This window comes from Lithobates pipiens, unplaced genomic scaffold (genome assembly GCF_037356315.1).
Source record: "Lithobates pipiens isolate NorthernLeopardFrog02 unplaced genomic scaffold, aLitPip1_a1.2 Scaffold_13, whole genome shotgun sequence".
In the NCBI taxonomy this organism is placed as follows: domain Eukaryota; kingdom Metazoa; phylum Chordata; class Amphibia; order Anura; family Ranidae; genus Lithobates; species Lithobates pipiens.
In genome coordinates, this window is record NW_027507718.1 from 66,457,089 (window position 1) to 66,472,914 (window position 15,826).

General features: G+C 47.6%; 4 long non-coding RNA genes across 4 annotated transcripts; 2 read left to right on the forward strand and 2 right to left on the reverse strand.

The window, feature by feature from the left end:
* Nucleotides 1–3,067: 3,067 nt before the first annotated feature.
* Nucleotides 3,068–3,783, reverse strand: LOC143974093 (uncharacterized). Its single transcript, XR_013272158.1, has 2 exons — nucleotides 3,520–3,783; nucleotides 3,068–3,419 (listed from the first exon to the last, which is right to left on the reverse strand). It is a non-coding gene; the product is annotated as an uncharacterized LOC143974093 (long non-coding RNA).
* Nucleotides 3,784–4,907: 1,124 nt separating this feature from the next.
* Nucleotides 4,908–5,497, reverse strand: LOC143974094 (uncharacterized). The gene is made up of 2 exons (XR_013272159.1): nucleotides 5,360–5,497; nucleotides 4,908–5,259 (listed from the first exon to the last, which is right to left on the reverse strand). It is a non-coding gene; the product is annotated as an uncharacterized LOC143974094 (long non-coding RNA).
* Nucleotides 5,498–6,343: 846 nt separating this feature from the next.
* LOC143974095 (uncharacterized) lies at nucleotides 6,344–7,040 on the forward strand. Its single transcript, XR_013272160.1, has 2 exons — nucleotides 6,344–6,588; nucleotides 6,689–7,040. It is a non-coding gene; the product is annotated as an uncharacterized LOC143974095 (long non-coding RNA).
* A 3,685-nt stretch (nucleotides 7,041–10,725) lies between these two features.
* On the forward strand, nucleotides 10,726–11,439 carry LOC143976011 (uncharacterized). Its single transcript, XR_013272447.1, has 2 exons — nucleotides 10,726–10,987; nucleotides 11,088–11,439. It is a non-coding gene; the product is annotated as an uncharacterized LOC143976011 (long non-coding RNA).
* The last annotated feature ends 4,387 nt before the right edge of the window (nucleotides 11,440–15,826 follow it).

Genomic DNA, 15,826 nt, shown 5'->3' on the forward strand with positions numbered 1-15,826 from the left:
TGATATGAATCTGGGATTGACAACTACAAGCATTCTTTTTTTATCTGTGAAATTTTGACAATTCAGGACTCAGGAGCGCATGAGGGCAATGGAGGAGAGGAAAGGTCAGGGTAGGCTATGAAGAGGGTGCAGGAGATGATCACCAGCACCATGATATAGAGCACTGACACCAGCACCGTGATAGATTGCACTGACACCAGTATCATGATATAGAGCACTGACACCAGCACCGTGATATAGAGCACTGACACCAGCACCGTGATATAGAGCACTGACACCAGCACCGTGATAGAGTGCTCTGACACCAGCACCGTGATAGAGTGCACTGACACCAGCACCGTGATATAGAGCACTGACACCAGCACCATGATAGAGTGCACTGACACCAGCACAGTGAGAGCACTGACACCAGCACCGTGATAGAGTTCACTGACAAAAGCACCGTAATATAGAGCACTGACACCAGCACCGTAATATAGAGCACTGACACCAGCACTGAGATATAGAGCACTGGCACCAGCACCGTGATACAGAGCACTGACACCAGCACCGTGATACAGAGCACTGACACCAGCACCGTGACATAGAGCACTGACACCAGCACCGTGATAGAGTGCCCTGACACCAGCACCGTGATAGAGAGCACTGACACCAGCAGCAAGATAGAGAGCATTGACAGCAGCACTGATACCAGCAACTCGCTGCTGGGCCCCACAAATTTGACACCGGTCAACCTCTTCAAACAGGAGGGTACGGGCATATAGTACGGTGTGCTTTTTTGTACAATGAAGTGAGCCAAAGGTAGAAAAAAAGGTCTGTGTGCTTCATTAAATAAATTGTTTATAGAGATATACATGGTCTACTGGTCACATGAGTTGAATTCCTCCGAGATCCATGCCTCATTCATTTTTAGAAATATGAGGTAATCAACGCTGTCGTGAGCTAGGCGAGTGCGCTTATTGATCATGATCCCCCTGCTGCGCTGAACGTCCTTTCGGACAGGACACTGGACGAGGGGCAAGCCAACAGTTCCATTGCAAATTGGGCAAGCTCTGGCCAGAGGTCAAGCCTGCCCACCCAGTAGTCCAGGGGTTCATCACTCCTCAGAGAGGGCCGTTAACCAGATGTAGTCAGACACCTGACGGTCTAGGCATTCCCTGCTGCTGCATCCGGATGAGACCTGTCGATGGGTCGGCTGAAAGAATGACCTCATATCAGAAGTCACCAACACATCTTCAAACCGGCCTCTTCTTGCAGGCGCTGTTGGATTGGTACCCGCAACTCTTTCTCTAGGAGTGGCAATTCCTCCTCTGCCAGCACACGCAAAAGCAGAATGCAGCATTTCTCGAAGCAAGGCCTGGAAGTGCTCCATTCTGACAGCCCTCTGTGACGGTGGTAAAATTTATGCCATTTTGTGTTTGTACCGGGGGTCTAAGTACGTTGCCACCCAGTACTGGTCCTTGACCCTTATTCTTTTTATACGGGGGTCCCTGTTAAAACACTGGAGCATGAAGGCCCCCATTTGCACTAAACTGGAAGCAGTGTGGTGGCATGGTTCCTGCTCATCATCCAGGATAATGTCGTCCTCCTCGTTATCCTCTCCCCATCCATGCACAACAACAGGGATCCCAGAAAGGTTTAAAGCATGCACTTCTTGCTCCTCCTTATCCGCCCCGGCACCATCCTCCTCTGACTCCTCTTCAGACTCCTGTTGTTGACTTGTCTCAGATAGAGTAGCCCCCCCCCCCCCGGGAATTCATCCAGCATTGCGACTTCCTCATCTTCCCACTCCTGCTCCTCCATGGCTTGATCAATGACACGACACAATGCACGCTCCATAAAGAAGGCATAAGGTACCATGTCACTGATGGCGCCATGGCTGCGACTGACCAGTTTGGTGATCTCATCAAATGGCCGCAGAAGTCTGCATGCGTCGTGCATGAGCAGCCACTGGCGCGGTGAAAAAAAACAAGCTCCCCAGAACCTGTTCTGCCGCAGAGTTCATACAGGTAGACGTTAACTGCACATTTCTGCTGGAACAGCCTATCAAGCATATAGAAGGTTGAGTTCCATCGCGTCGGGCAATCGCAAATAAGATGTCTGACTGGCAGATTGTGTCGCCATTGAATGTCAGCAAGGCGAGCCATGACCCTGTAAGATCTTCTGAAATGGGACGAGATTTTCCTTGCATGCCGCAAGATGTTCTGGACCCCAGGGTATTTGACAACAAATCGCTGCACGACCAAGTTTAAGACGTGTGCCATGCATGGCACGTGCGTAATTTTGCCCTGTTTCAATGCGCTAAGCAGATTGGCACAGTTGTCACACACCACTTTACCAACTATCAAATTGAGCGATGTTAGCCACTGATCTGCCTGTGAATGCAAAGCTGAAAGTAGTGTAGGGCCAGTGTGGCTCTTGGTTTCCAGGCACAACAGACGCAGCACAGCATGGCAACTTCTCACCCCACATGTCGAATAGGTTCTGGGGAGCTTGGGCGGAGGAGAGGAAGGAGGATGGAGTAGGTGGAGGAGAAGAAGAGGCAGGCCTGCATGTAATCCGTGGCGGTAAAACCAAATCTACATGGGTGCCACGGGTTACATGCTTGACGGCCATCAGAAGGTTCACCCAGTGGGCAGTAAAAGTGATATACCTTCCCTGCCCGTGTTTGCTAGACCACGTGTCTGTGGTCAGATGTATCTTGGCACCGACACTGTGTCAGAGACACATTCACTTGCCGCTGAACATGGCCATATAGCTCCGGGATGCCTTTCTGTGAGAAATACTTCCTTCCTGGGACCTTCCATTGTGGTGTTCCAATGGCCTCAAATTTTCGAAAGGCCTCAGAGTCCACCAGTTTATATGGCAGTAGTTGGTGGGCTATCAGTACTGACAAGCCCGCCGTCAACTGTTGGGCAAGAGTTTAAAAGATAAGTGACCTGCTGCAGTACCAAGTAGCAATGGCATGCTTCCATCCCGGGTACATTATGTAAAAAGAAAAGGGGAACAAGTGGGACTTTAAACGAAGCATGTCGATTGAAAATAACAATGCATGAACACATGTGAATAAAATGATTTAGATTTAATTTATAATCAATAGCCACTAGGGGTTGTCCAAGATCGGAATGCATACAATAGTAGTACAGTAGTATAAATATGGATATACACTCAATGTATCTTCATAATAGTAATCCGAGAATCTAGAAGTATAGACAAATCAATGGACATACATGGATGCAGTTCATAACAGAAATGCATAAATCAAAAATCATAAAATCACATGAACGAGTGCAAACTCAATAAGACAAAAGTTGATATTATCAAGGATAAAAATAAGCTTAGGTAGGCATCCTTAGTTTGAGAACCCGACGCGTTTCTTGGCTTCTTGCCAGTCATCAGGGGTGGGATGCATGTTTTTACTAAAAAAGCAAATAAATATGACAAATGTTAATATAGGCGGAACCTCAGTTAAATAGAGAAAATATCAAATTGGTCCACTTGATTGATAAAGTGACTTACAAAATAGCCCAAAGATTGGGCAGAACTTCCAGCAATGGGAACTGTTAGAGCTGGGATAAAACCGTCTCATCCGGGGTTGAGGCAGGGTTCAGACCATCCCCCAACAATGTCAGGGGGCAGGCCAGGGGGAACCGAAACAGACATCCTCAACACAGGTCCACTAGGTACTAAATGTATATGTGTGTTACCCAAATCTGCGAAAGAGAAAAAAGAAAAGAAAAGAAGAAAAGTGTGATGGGTCACAAAAAAAAAAAAAAAAAAAAAAAAAACCCAAAAGCAGGACACTGAGTGTTGGATTGAACGTGTTGAATGAATATAGCTGATGGCTGAAAAGTGTGTGTGAATGAGATATACATAAATGATTGGGAAATAGGAGAAGACTAAATGTGTGTTAAATAGGTGGGAATGGATGATGGGGAAGTACACAATCATCCAATTCAAATGTGTAAAAAAGTCTGTGCAGTGCTCTGAATGAAACAATGTATGTGCAAAAAGGAGAGAGGAAAAACGAAACAAAAACAAAAAAAAAAAACATGCATAAAACTATTACCCATATGTAGAGTTAAGGAGTGATCTCTTCCTAGTGGAGCACAGTGGAGGAGTGAACTGTCTGTCTGTCCCAGCTCATATACCCCAGGCTCTGGGCGGATCCCCGCCAGCGTCATGCATGATGTCTTTTGCAGCTGTGAAAAGATGAGGGAACACTCACAGCTGAGGATAATCCATACCTCAGTGGGTGCCCCTCCATCTTAGCTGCAGCATCAGGTGGAAAGACAGAAGGAAAAGAAAAAAAAAAAAACACAAAAACAAACAATAGACTCCCACCTTGCAGTGTCTATTGACACCACTCGAGGGGCCCCTTTATGCATGGCGCCGATGCGCTGAGATCGAACCCCACCACCCCCTGTGATCCACAAAGGGAGGTAGGGAGGGAGCTGAGCGCATCGCAACCCTGAAAAAATGACTGCAACATACCCAGCAAAAACAGCCCATATGTTCAATTGATTGATAAATAAATTCCAGGAAAAACAAAAACTGGAAAAAATAATATTAAAAAAGTTCTCAATAACTGATGGAAACACATATATAAATAATTTCAAACCGCAGGTTTATAAACCCGAAACTGGGATTATAAATGAATAGGGATATACATACAGACGAATATTAACTAAGGATAAGGATAATGAGTAATTGTGCAGCATGGTCACCAAAGGAGCAGGTGTCTTTCACCCAAATTATATAGTTTAAAAGATAAGTGACCTGCTGCAGTACCAAGTAGCAATGGCATGCTTCCATCCCGGGTACATTATGTAAAAAGAAAAGGGGAACAAGTGGGACTTTAAACGAAGCATGTCGATTGAAAATAACAATGCATGAACACATGTGAATAAAATGATTTAGATTTAATTTATAATCAATAGCCACTAGGGGTTGTCCAAGATCGGAATGCATACAATAGTAGTACAGTAGTATAAATATGGATATACACTCAATGTATCTTCATAATAGTAATCCGAGAATCTAGAAGTATAGACAAATCAATGGACATACATGGATGCAGTTCATAACAGAAATGCATAAATCAAAAATCATAAAATCACATGAACGAGTGCAAACTCAATAAGACAAAAGTTGATATTATCAAGGATAAAAATAAGCTTAGGTAGGCATCCTTAGTTTGAGAACCCGACGCGTTTCTTGGCTTCTTGCCAGTCATCAGGGGTGGGATGCATGTTTTTACTAAAAAAGCAAATAAATATGACAAATGTTAATATAGGCGGAACCTCAGTTAAATAGAGAAAATATCAAATTGGTCCACTTGATTGATAAAGTGACTTACAAAATAGCCCAAAGATTGGGCAGAACTTCCAGCAATGGGAACTGTTAGAGCTGGGATAAAACCGTCTCATCCGGGGTTGAGGCAGGGTTCAGACCATCCCCCAACAATGTCAGGGGGCAGGCCAGGGGGAACCGAAACAGACATATATGTGTTTCCATCAGTTATTGAGAACTTTTTTAATATTATTTTTTCCAGTTTTTGTTTTTCCTGGAATTTATTTATCAATCAATTGAACATATGGGCTGTTTTTGCTGGGTATGTTGCAGTCATTTTTTCGGGGTTGCGATGCGCTCAGCTCCCTCCCTCCCTTTGTGGATCACAGGGGGTGGTGGGGTTCGATCTCAGCGCATCGGCGCCATGCATAAAGGGGCCCCTCGAGTGGTGTCAATAGACACTGCAAGGTGGGAGTCTATTGTTTGTTTTTGTGTTTTTTTTTTTTTCTTTTCTTTTCCTTCTGTCTTTCCACCTGATGCTGCAGCTAAGATGGAGGGGCACCCACTGAGGTATGGATTATCCTCAGCTGTGAGTGTTCCCTCATCTTTTCACAGCTGCAAAAGACATCATGCATGACGCTGGCGGGGATCCGCCCAGAGCCTGGGGTATATGAGCTGGGACAGACAGACAGTTCACTCCTCCACTGTGCTCCACTAGGAAGAGATCACTCCTTAACTCTACATATGGGTAATAGTTTTATGCATGTTTTTTTTTTTTGTTTTTGTTTCGTTTTTCCTCTCTCCTTTTTGCACATACATTGTTTCATTCAGAGCACTGCACAGACTTTTTTACACATTTGAATTGGATGATTGTGTACTTCCCCATCATCCATTCCCACCTATTTAACACACATTTAGTCTTCTCCTATTTCCCAATCATTTATGTATATCTCATTCACACACACTTTTCAGCCATCAGCTATATTCATTCAACACGTTCAATCCAACACTCAGTGTCCTGCTTTTTTTTTTTTTTTTTTGTTTTTTTTTTTTGTGACCCATCACACTTTTCTTCTTTTCTTTTCTTTTTTCTCTTTCGCAGATTTGGGTAACACACATATACATTTAGTACCTAGTGGACCTGTGTTGAGGATGTCTGTTTCGGTTCCCCCTGGCCTGCCCCCTGACATTGTTGGGGGATGGTCTGAACCCTGCCTCAACCCCGGATGAGACGGTTTTATCCCAGCTCTAACAGTTCCCATTGCTGGAAGTTCTGCCCAATCTTTGGGCTATTTTGTAAGTCACTTTATCAATCAAGTGGACCAATTTGATATTTTCTCTATTTAACTGAGGTTCCGCCTATATTAACATTTGTCATATTTATTTGCTTTTTTAGTAAAAACATGCATCCCACCCCTGATGACTGGCAAGAAGCCAAGAAACGCGTCGGGTTCTCAAACTAAGGATGCCTACCTAAGCTTATTTTTATCCTTGATAATATCAACTTTTGTCTTATTGAGTTTGCACTCGTTCATGTGATTTTATGATTTTTGATTTATGCATTTCTGTTATGAACTGCATCCATGTATGTCCATTGATTTGTCTATACTTCTAGATTCTCGGATTACTATTATGAAGATACATTGAGTGTATATCCATATTTATACTACTGTACTACTATTGTATGCATTCCGATCTTGGACAACCCCTAGTGGCTATTGATTATAAATTAAATCTAAATCATTTTATTCACATGTGTTCATGCATTGTTATTTTCAATCGACATGCTTCGTTTAAAGTCCCACTTGTTCCCCTTTTCTTTTTACATAATGTACCCGGGATGGAAGCATGCCATTGCTACTTGGTACTGCAGCAGGTCACTTATCTTTTAAACTATATAATTTGGGTGGAAGACACCTGCTCCTTTGGTGACCATGCTGCACAATTACTCATTATCCTTATCCTTAGTTAATATTCGTCTGTATGTATATCCCTATTCATTTATAATCCCAGTTTCGGGTTTATAAACCTGCGGTTTGAAATTATTTATATATGTGTTTCCATCAGTTATTGAGAACTTTTTTAATATTATTTTTTCCAGTTTTTGTTTTTCCTGGAATTTATTTATCAATCAATTGAACATATGGGCTGTTTTTGCTGGGTATGTTGCAGTCATTTTTTCGGGGTTGCGATGCGCTCAGCTCCCTCCCTACCTCCCTTTGTGGATCACAGGGGGTGGTGGGGTTCGATCTCAGCGCATCGGCGCCATGCATAAAGGGGCCCCTCGAGTGGTGTCAATAGACACTGCAAGGTGGGAGTCTATTGTTTGTTTTTGTGTTTTTTTTTTTTTTTTTTTCTTTTCCTTCTGTCTTTCCACCTGATGCTGCAGCTAAGATGGAGGGGCACCCACTGAGGTATGGATTATCCTCAGCTGTGAGTGTTCCCTCATCTTTTCACAGCTGCAAAAGACATCATGCATGACGCTGGCGGGGATCCGCCCAGAGCCTGGGGTATATGAGCTGGGACAGACAGACAGTTCACTCCTCCACTGTGCTCCACTAGGAAGAGATCACTCCTTAACTCTACATATGGGTAATAGTTTTATGCATGTTTTTTTTTTTTTTTTTGTTTCGTTTTTCCTCTCTCCTTTTTGCACATACATTGTTTCATTCAGAGCACTGCACAGACTTTTTTACACATTTGAATTGGATGATTGTGTACTTCCCCATCATCCATTCCCACCTATTTAACACACATTTAGTCTTCTCCTATTTCCCAATCATTTATGTATATTTCATTCACACACACTTTTCAGCCATCAGCTATATTCATTCAACACGTTCAATCCAACACTCAGGCCGCGTACACACGGGCGGACTGTTCGCCCAACCTTGTCCGCTGAACAGTGTTTGGGCGGACAGTCCGCTCGTGTGTGGGCTTTCAGCGGACAGTTTCAGCGGACAGTTGGACGGACAAAGTCTTTCGGAAATTCCGAAAAACTGTCCGCTGAAACTGTGTTTGAGCGAACAGTCCGCCCGTGTGTGGGCTTGTCCGCTGTACTTTCGAAATGAGCGGACTGTTCCCGCTCGGAAAGTCCGCCCATTTCGAGCGCGTGTACAGGTAGGCGGGGCCCGCGAAGGAGACGTCGCGGGCTCCGCCGCCTGGAATGGGCTTAAAGGGGAACCCCAACGCCGAAAAAAATCGGCGTGGGGGTTCCCCCCAAGTCCACACCAGACCCTTGTCCGAGCACGCTACCCGGCCGGCCAGGAAAGGGGGGCGAGCGAGCGCGCCCCCCCTCCTGAGCCGTACCAGGCCGCGTGCCCTCAACATGGGGGGTGCCTTGGGGAAGGGGGGGCCGCGCGGCCCCCCCCACCCCAAAGCACCTTGTCCCCATGTTGATGAGGACAAGGGCCTCTTCCCGACAACCCTGGCCGTTGGTTGTCGGGGTCTGCGGGCGGGGGGCTTATCGGAATCCGGGAGCCCCCTTTAAGAAGGGGGCCCCCGGATACCGGCCCCCCACCCTATGTGAATGAGTATGGGGTACAATGTACCCCTACCCATTCACCTGTGAAATAAAGTACAAAAAAAAACACAACACATGGAAAAAGTATTTTATTGCACAGCTCCGGGGGTCTTCCGTCTTCGGGGGTCTTCTCGCCGGACTCCTCCGCTATGTGTGTGTAGCTCTTTTGCTAGCGGAGGAGTCCGGCTTTCTTCCTCCCCGCCGCCGGCCTCTTCTCCCGACTTCGGGGGTCTTGTCCCCCTCTTCGGTTCTTCTGCCGGGCCACCGCGCCTGGTCCGGTGGCCCGGTCTTCTGTCGCCGTCTTCCGTTCTTCTGTCGCCGCCTTCGGTTCTTCTGCCGGGCCACCGCGCCTTCTTGTAGCTCTTTTACAGGCGGTGGCCCGGTCTTCTGTCGCCGCTGTCGTCGTCGCCGCCGCCTTCCGTTCTTGTTCTTCTTGTTCTTCTTCTTCTTCTCCTGGAGATGTTGACTCGACGAGCTCTCCGGCCGGAATGCCAGGGACACGCTCCGCTGCCACTTATATAGTGACAATGGGGCGGTGTCACATGGTATATGTCACATGGGTTGGTCACATGGGTTGATGTCACATGGGGACTATGACATCGTAAGGGGGCGGGGTCACCATGTGACCAACCCATGTGACATATACCATGTGACCAACCCATGTGACATATACCATGTGACACCGCCCCATTGTCACTATATAAGTGACCGCACAGCGCGGCTCTGGCATTCCGGCCGGAGAGCTCGTCGAGTCAACATCTCCAGGAGAAGAAGAAGAAGAACAAGAACAAGAAGAAGAAGAAGAACAAGAACAAGAACAAGAACAAGAACAAGAACGGAAGGCGGCGGCGGCGGCGGCGGCGACGACAGCGGCGACAGAAGACCGGGCCACCGCCTGTAAAAGAGCTACAAGAAGGCGCGGTGGCCCGGCAGAAGAACCGAAGGCGGCGACAGAAGAACGGAAGACGGCGACAGAAGACCGGGCCACCGGACCAGGCGCGGTGGCCCGGCAGAAGAACCGAAGAGGGGGACAAGACCCCCGAAGTCGGGAGAAGAGGCCGGCGGCGGGGAGGAAGAAAGCCGGACTCCTCCGCTAGCAAAAGAGCTACACACACATAGCGGAGGAGTCCGGCGAGAAGACCCCCGAAGACGGAAGACCCCCGGAGCTGTGCAATAAAATACTTTTTCCATGTGTTGTGTTTTTTTTTGTACTTTATTTCACAGGTGAATGGGTAGGGGTACATTGTACCCCATACTCATTCACATAGGGTGGGGGGCCGGTATCCGGGGGCCCCCTTCTTAAAGGGGGCTCCCGGATTCCGATAAGCCCCCCGCCCGCAGACCCCGACAACCAACGGCCAGGGTTGTCGGGAAGAGGCCCTTGTCCTCATCAACATGGGGACAAGGTGCTTTGGGGTGGGGGGGGCCGCGCGGCCCCCCCCTTCCCCAAGGCACCCCCCATGTTGAGGACACGCGGCCTGGTACGGCTCAGGAGGGGGGGCGCGCTCGCTCGCCCCCCTTTCCTGGCCGGCCGGGTAGCGTGCTCGGACAAGGGTCTGGTGTGGACTTGGGGGGAACCCCCACGCCGATTTTTTTCGGCGTTGGGGTTCCCCTTTAAGCCCATTCCAGGCGGCGGAGCACGCGAAGTATCCTTCGCGGGCCCCGCCTACCTGTACACGCGCTCGAAATGGGCGGATTTGCCTCCTCCTTACGTGGGCGAGTCCGTTCATTTCAAAAGTTGAGCGAACTGTTTGCCCAACCTTGTTCGTCAAACAGTCCGCTCGTGTGTGGGCAAGTCCGCTCATGCAAATTTTGAGCGGACTGTTTGCCGAAACTGTTTGACGAACAAGGTTGGGCAAACAGTCCGCGCGTGTGTACGCGGCCTCAGTGTCCTGCTTTTGGGTTTTTTTTTTTTTTTTTTTTTTTTTTGTGACCCATCACACTTTTCTTCTTTTCTTTTCTTTTTTCTCTTTCGCAGATTTGGGTAACACACATATACATTTAGTACCTAGTGGACCTGTGTTGAGGATGTCTGTTTCGGTTCCCCCTGGCCTGCCCCCTGACATTGTTGGGGGATGGTCTGAACCCTGCCTCAACCCCGGATGAGACGGTTTTATCCCAGCTCTAACAGTTCCCATTGCTGGAAGTTCTGCCCAATCTTTGGGCTATTTTGTAAGTCACTTTATCAATCAAGTGGACCAATTTGATATTTTCTCTATTTAACTGAGGTTCCGCCTATATTAACATTTGTCATATTTATTTGCTTTTTTAGTAAAAACATGCATCCCACCCCTGATGACTGGCAAGAAGCCAAGAAACGCGTCGGGTTCTCAAACTAAGGATGCCTACCTAAGCTTATTTTTATCCTTGATAATATCAACTTTTGTCTTATTGAGTTTGCACTCGTTCATGTGATTTTATGATTTTTGATTTATGCATTTCTGTTATGAACTGCATCCATGTATGTCCATTGATTTGTCTATACTTCTAGATTCTCGGATTACTATTATGAAGATACATTGAGTGTATATCCATATTTATACTACTGTACTACTATTGTATGCATTCCGATCTTGGACAACCCCTAGTGGCTATTGATTATAAATTAAATCTAAATCATTTTATTCACATGTGTTCATGCATTGTTATTTTCAATCGACATGCTTCGTTTAAAGTCCCACTTGTTCCCCTTTTCTTTTTACATGTTGGGCAAGAGGGTTATCCGGCGTCATAATTTTTTTACGCTCGAGACATTTGGCCCACGAAAGCCTGCCTTTTTGCAGAAAAACATGAGGATGGCGTGATGGAAGGTGGAGTGGAGGACAATTGTGAGGAGAGAGGAGAAGGAGAAGTAGAAGACGAGGCTGGACGGTGTATAAAACTTAGGGGATTTGTGCCTCCCACTCACTACTACACCCACCCCCTTCTAAATAACTTATACTAAATAGTCACTGTGTCACCATAATGTCCTAAAATTATACACAAAATAATGATTTTATGATGACATATATGTCTGCAAAAACAGTGTCCTTCTTCTGCAATGGTTGATGCAACCCCTCCAACCGTGCCATTCATCTTCTAATGAAAAAAGGCGACGTGTGTCAACTAAGAAAACCAAATCTGTGCCACCGTCACCAAGCAGAATGGCTACTCACCAGATGTCACCAACCAGTAAGCCTTTGGTTGATGTCACATGGTGACCCCGTCCCTTATGATGTCACAGCCCATGTGACATTAACTGGTGACCCCGCCCCTTGTCCCTATATAAGTCGCCGCACACAGCGTCCCTGGCATTGCGGCCGGAGAGAGCGTTGAGTCAACATCTCAAGAAGGAAGAAGCAGAAGAAGAAAAAGAACGGAAGGCAGCGGACGCGGTGGCGGCGGCAGCAGAAGAAGAAGAAGACCGGGCCACTGCTAGTAAAAGAGAAGAACTGAAGAGGGGGACAAGAACCCCGAAGTCGGAAGAAGGGGCGGCGGCGACGGAAAACCGGGACTTCGCTAGTAAAAGAGCTAAAGGAAGAAAGCGGAGGCCCGGCAAGAAGAACCGAAGAGGGGGCAAGACCCCCGAAGTCGGAAGAAGACCCCGGGCGGCAGCGAAGAAGAAAGCCGGCTCCTCCGCTAGTAAAAGAGCAAGTACAAGAGCAGAAGATAGCGGAGGAGTCTGGCGAGAAGACCCCCAAGACGGAAGACCCCCGGAGCAGTGCAATAAATTAGTTTTAAACCTTGTGTGTTGTGATTTTTTTTTACATTTTTTTTCACAGGTGAATGGGTAGGGGTACATTGTACCCCATACTCACATAGGGTGGGGGCGGGATCGGCGGGCCCCTTATTAAAGGGGGCTCCCAGATTCCGATAAGCCCCCCGCCCGCAGACCCCGACAACCAATGGGCAGGGTTGTCAGGAAGAGGCCCTTGTCCTCATCAACATGGGGACAAGGTGCCTTGGGGTGGGGGGCAGCGCCCCCTTCCCCCAAAGCACCCACCCCCCATGTTGAGGGCACGTGGCCTGGTACGGCTCAGGAGGGGGGGACACTCGCTCGTCCCCACTCCCTTTCCTGACCAGCCGAGCTGCGTGCTCGGATAGCGGTCTGGTATGGATTTTGGGGGGAACCCCATGCTGTTTTTTTCGGCGTAGGGGATTCCCCTTAAAATCCCTACCAGACCTAAGGGCCTGGTATGCCTCTGGAGGGGGAACCGATGCCGTTTTTTTTTTAATTTGCGTGGAGTTCTTCCTTAGGATTCATACCAAATACAGTGCCTGGTATTGGCGGGAATCCAATTCGGATCCCCGCACCAGTGTGAACCCGGCCAGCGATACTTGTCGCTTATCGGGAAAGCAAAAGAAACATTTTTCCTTTCCCAATGCGGCTCGGCGCTGGCTCCCGCGACGGGGCTCGCAGGGTGTCAATCTTGCCAATAAAAGCGGCGAGATTGACACAATATCGCGGTCATCTACTGTAGTAGCTAGTGATTTGCAGACTGTCCCTCAGTCACTACACTGATAAAGGACTGCTGCAGAATAGGGCAGTAATCTGCAGCACAGCCCTGCACCAGCACCCTATATATTGTACACCTATACCAGTCCTTACAAGGACCTTTGTGGACCTAGTGACTAGTGATTTGCAGACTGTCCCTCAGTCACTACACTGATAAAAGACTGCTGCAGAATAGGGCAGTAGTGCACCAGCACCCTATATATTGTACACCTATACAAGTCCTTACAAGGACCTTTGTGGACCTAGTAGCTAGTGATTTGCAGACTGTCCCTCAGTGACTACACTGATAAAAGACTGCTGCAGAATAGGGCAGCAATCAGCAGCAGTGCACCACAACCCTATATATTGTACACCTATACCAGTCCTTACAAGGACCTTTGTGGACCTAGTAGCTAGTGATTTGCAGACTGTCCTTCAGTCACTACACTGATAAAGGACTGCTGCGGAATAGGGCAGTAATCTGCAGCACAGCCCTGCACCAGCATCCTATATATTGTACACCTATACCAGTTCTTACAAGGACCTTTGTGGACCTAGTAGCTAGTGATTTGCAGACTGTCCCTCAGTCACTACACTGATAAAAGACTGCTGCAGAATAGGGCAGTAGTGCATCAGCACCCTATATATTGTACACCTATACAAGTCCTTACAGGGACCTTTGTGGACCTAGTAGCTAGTGATTTGCAGACTGTCCCTCAGTCCCTACACTGATGAAGAACTGCTGCAGAATAGGCAGTAATCTGCAGCACAGCCCTGCACCAGCACCCTATATATTGTACACCTATAACAGTCCTTACAAGGACCTTTGTGGACCTAGTAGCTAGTGATTTGCAGACTGTCCCTCAGTCACTACACTGATAAAGGACTGCTGCAGAATAGGGAAGTAATCTGCAGCACAGCCCTGCACCAGCACCCTATATATTGTACACCTATACCAGTCCTTACAAGGACCTTTGTGGACCTTGTAGCTAGTGATTTGCAGACTGTCCCTCAGTCCCTACACTGATAAAAGACTGCTGCAGAATAGGGCAGCAGTCAGCAGCCCTGCACCAGCACCCTATATATTGTACACCTATACCAGTCCTTACAAGGACCTTTGTGGACCTAGTAGCTAGTGATTTTCAGACTGTCCCTCAGTCCCTACACTGATAAAAGACTGCTGCAGAATAGGGCAGTAATCTGCAGCACAGCCCTGTACCAGCACCATATATATTGTACACCTATACCAGTCCTTAAAAGGACCTTTGTGGACCTAGTAGCTAGTGATTTGCAGACTGTCCCTCAGTCCCAACACCGATAAAAGACAGCTGCAGAATCGGGCAGAAGTCAAGTATAATATTCTTTCTATATTTGGAAGAAAGTATATTATACGTGCACAACCCTATATACTGTACACCTATACCAGTCCTTAAAAGGACCTTTGTGGACCTAATAGTAATAGTTAGTGATTAAACTGACTGTCCCTGCTGCACACAGCGTCCTGTCCCTACACTGACAAAAGACAGCTGCAGAATCAGTCAGCAGTGCACTCAGCAATCACCAGCACAGCAGTGCACCAGAACCCTATATACTGTACACCTATACCAGTCCTTAAAAGGACCTCTGTGGACCTAATAGTAATAGCTAGCTAGTGATTAAACTGACTGTCCCTGCTGCACAGAGCGTCCTGTCCCTACACTGACAAAAGACAGGCTGCTGCAATCACCAGCACAGCAGTGCACTGAACCCTATATACTGTACTACGCCTATACCAGTCCTTAAAAGGACTTTCGTCGACCTAATAGCTAGCGATTTGTGTCACTACAGTCTCTCCCTGCTCAACACAGCGTCCTGTCCCTAAACTGACATAAGACAGAATGTAAAATGGCCGCCAGATCAGATCTATTTATAAGGTAGGGGGAATGTCCAATTGTCCATGTGCTGAAATGTCTCAATTGGCTGTCCTGTACCCCATGATGGATGTGTTATCATGGGTCAAAGTTCTTTCACACTGTAAACACATATGTCCACCAGGAGAACAGCGGCAATAGTCCGCCGATTGGGTGAATCGCGAACACGCCAAATTCGCCGCGAACCGACCGCCGGGCGAATAGTTCGGCCATCCCTATTGGGCAGGTTCAATCCCTTTTGGAGGTCAGCCAGTCAAGCACTGGCATTATATGACCGATGGAAATGCACACAGACTTTGCTGGCCTGCCTCAGGACATCCTGTAAGCCCGTGTACCTGTCCAAGAACCGCTGCATCACCAAGTTAAGGACGTGAGCCACACAGGGCACATGGGTCAGTTGTCCCGGTTGGAGGGCAGAGAGGAGGTTGGTGCCATTGTCGCAAACCACCATTCCTGGCTTAAGCTGGCATGGTGTCATCCACCTCTCAGCCTGCCCCTGCAGAGCTGACAGAATATCTGCCCCAGTGTGGCTCCTGTCCCCCAAGCACACCAGCGCAAGCACGGCATGGCATTTTTTTGCCTGTGTACTTGAGTAGCCCTGTTTCCGAGGACAAAGCACAGGAAGAG